This window comes from Bubalus kerabau, chromosome 8 (assembly GCF_029407905.1).
Source record: "Bubalus kerabau isolate K-KA32 ecotype Philippines breed swamp buffalo chromosome 8, PCC_UOA_SB_1v2, whole genome shotgun sequence".
NCBI lineage: Eukaryota > Metazoa > Chordata > Mammalia > Artiodactyla > Bovidae > Bubalus > Bubalus kerabau.
In genome coordinates this window covers 93,729,267-93,732,607 of record NC_073631.1, presented here as the reverse complement: position 1 = coordinate 93,732,607, position 3,341 = coordinate 93,729,267, and the positions used below count along the sequence as shown (strand labels likewise).

At 37.9% G+C, this 3,341-nt stretch overlaps 1 non-coding gene across 1 annotated transcript; it reads left to right on the top strand.

Moving 5' to 3' along the window:
• Positions 1-803: 803 nt before the first annotated feature.
• TRNAC-ACA (transfer RNA cysteine (anticodon ACA)) lies at positions 804-875 on the top strand. The gene has a single exon. It is a non-coding gene; the product is annotated as a tRNA-Cys (tRNA).
• The last annotated feature ends 2,466 nt before the right edge of the window (positions 876-3,341 follow it).

Sequence of the window (3,341 nt, the reverse complement as noted above, 5' to 3'; positions counted from 1 at the left end):
CTGAGCAAATTCCACAAAGCAACTTCTGAATGCCGGCAGAGGACATCAGGCACCCAGAAAGGCAGCCCAATGTCTTTGGAAGGGAGATGGAGAAGTCTTGAGGCTACTGTAAGAATAAGACTGAAAACCAGAGGCAGGAGGCTTAAGTCCAAATCCTGAGAACACCAGAGAACTCCTGACTCCAGGGAACATTAATCGATAAAAGCTCATCAAAAGCCTCTATACCTATACTGAAACCAAGTACCACCCAAGGGTCAACAAGTTCCAGAGCAAAACATACCATGCAAATTCTCCAGCAACACAGGAACATAGCCCTGAGCTTCAATATACAGGCTGCCCAAAGTCACACCAAATCCACTGACATCTCAAAACTCACTACTGGACACTTTATTGCACTCCAGAGAGAAGAAATCCAGCTCCACCCATCAGAACACAGACACAAATTTCCCTAACCAGGAAACCTTGACAAGCCACACGTCCAACTGCACCCACAGCAAGGAACCTCCACAATAAAGAGGAACCACAAACTGCCAGAATACGGAAAGGCCACCCCAAACACAGCAATATAAACAAGATGAAAAAGCAGAGAAATACTCAACAGGTAAAGAAACAGGATAAATGCCCACCAAACCAAACAAAAGAGGAAGAGATAGGGAATCTACCTGATAAAGAATTCCAAATAATGATACTGAAAATGATACAAAATCTTGAAAACAAAATGGAGTTCCAGATAAATAGCCTGGAGACAAGGATTGAGAAGATGCAAGAAATGTTTAACAAGGACTGTGTCCTCACTTTGGACTTCCCTGGTGGCTTAGATGGTAAAGCATCTGCCTACAATGCAGGAGACCCAGGTTCAATCCCTGGGTTGGGAAGATCTCCTGGAGAAGGAAATGGGAACCCATTCCAGTATTCTTGCCTGGAAAATCCCATGGACGGAAGAGCCTGGTAGGCTACAGTTCATGGGGTCGCAAGAGTCCAGACATGACTGAGAAGCTTCACTTTCGTTTTCAGAAGAAATAAAAAAGAGTTAATATATAATGAATAATGCAATAAATGAAATCAAAAACACTTTGGAGGGAACCAACAGTAGAATAACAGAGGCAGAAGATAGGTTAAGTGAGGTAGAAGATAGAATGGCAGAAATAAATGAAGAAGAGAGGAAAAATAAAAAAGAATGAAAAGAAATGAGAACAACCTCAGAGACCTCTGGGACAATGTAAAAGTCCCAACATTCGAATCATAGGAGTCCCAGAAGAAGAAGACAAAAAGAAAGACCATGAGAAAATACTTGAGGAGATAATAGCTGAAAACTTCCCTAAAATGGGAAAGAAAATAGTCACCCAAGTTCAAGAAACCCAGAGAGTCCCAAATAAGATAAACCCAAGGTGAAACACCCCAGGACACATATTAATCAAATTAACAAAGATCAAACACAAAGAACAAATATTAAAAGCACCAAGGGAAAAACAACAAATAATACACAAGGGGATTCCCATAAGGATAACAGCTGATCTTTCAAAAGAAACTCTTCAGGCCAGAAGGGAATGGCAGGACATACTTAAAGTGATGAAAGTGAAAAACCTACAGCCCAGATTACTGTACCCAGCAAGGAGCTCATTCAAATATGAAGGAGAAATCAAAAGCTTTACAGACAGGCAAAAGCTGAGAGAATTCACCGCCACCAAACCAGCTCTCCAACAAATGCTAAAGGATCTTCTCTAGACAGGAAACACAAAAAGGGTGTATAAATTCGAACCCTAAACAATAAATTAAATGGCAACGGGATCATACTTATGAATAAATATCTTAAATATAAATGGGTTGAATCCCCCAACCAAAAGACAAAGTTTGGCTGAATGGATACAAAAACAAGACCCCTGTATATGATGTCTACAAGAAACGCACCTCTAAACAAGGGACACACACAGACTGAAAGTGAAGGGCTGGAAAAAGATATTCCACGCAAATAGAGACCAAAAGAAAGCAGGAGTAGCAATACTCATATCAGATAAAATAGACTTTAAAACAAAGGCTGTGTAAAGAGACAAAGAAGGACACTATATAATGATCAAAGGATCAAAGAAGATATAACAATTATAAATATATATATGCACCCAACATAGGAGCACTGCAACATGTAAGACAAAGTATGAAAGGGGGAATTAATAATAATACAATAATAGTGGGAGACTTTAATACCCCACTCACACCTATGGATAGATCAACTAAATAGAAAATTAACAAGGAAACACAAGCTTTAAATGATACAATAGACCAATTAGACCTAATTGATATCTATGGGACATTTCACCCCAAAACAATGAATTTCACCTTTTTCTCAAATGCACATGGAACCTTCTCCAGGATCGATCACATCCTGGGCCATAAATCTAGCTTAGTAAATTAAAAAAAAATTGAAATCACTCCAAACATCTTTTTTGACCACAATACAGTAAGATTAGATGTCAATTACAGGAGAAAAACTATTAAAAATTCCAACATATGGAGGCTGAACAACACGTTTCCTGAATAACCAACAAATCACAGAAGAAATAAAAAAAGAAATCAAGACATGCATAGAAACAAATGAAAATGAAAACACAACAACCCCAAACCTATGGGACACTGTAAAAGCTGTGCTAAGGGGAAGGTTCATAGTAATACAGGCGTACCTCAAGAAACAAGAAAAAAGTCAAATAAATAACCTAACTCTATACCTAAAACAACTAGAAAAGGAAGAAATGAAGAACCTCAGGGTTAGTAGAAGGAAAGAAATCTTAAAAATTAGGGCAGAAATAAATCCAAAAGAAACAAAAGAGACCATAGCAAAAATCAACAAAGCCAAAAGCTGGTTCTTTGAGAAGATAAATAAAATTGACAAACCATTAGCCAGACTCATCAAGAAACAAAGGGAGAAGAATAAAATCAACAAAATTAGAAATGAAAATGGAGAGATCACAACTGACAACACAGAAATGCAAAGGATCATGAGACTACTATCAGCAACTATATGCCAATAAAGTGGACAACTTGGAAGAAATGGACAAATTCTTAGAAAAATACAACTTTCCAAAACTGAACCAGGAAGAAATAGAAAATGTTAACACACCCATGACAAGCATGGAAATTGAAACTGTAATCAGAAATCTTCCAGCAAACAAAAGCCCAGGTCCAGAAGGCTTCACAGCTGAATTCTACCAAAAATTTAGAGAAAAGCTAACACCTATCCTACTCAAACTATTCCAGAAAATTGCAGAGAAAGGTAAACTTCCAAACTCATTCTATGAGGCCACCATAACCCTAGTACCAAAACCTGACAAAGATGCCACAAAAAAAAA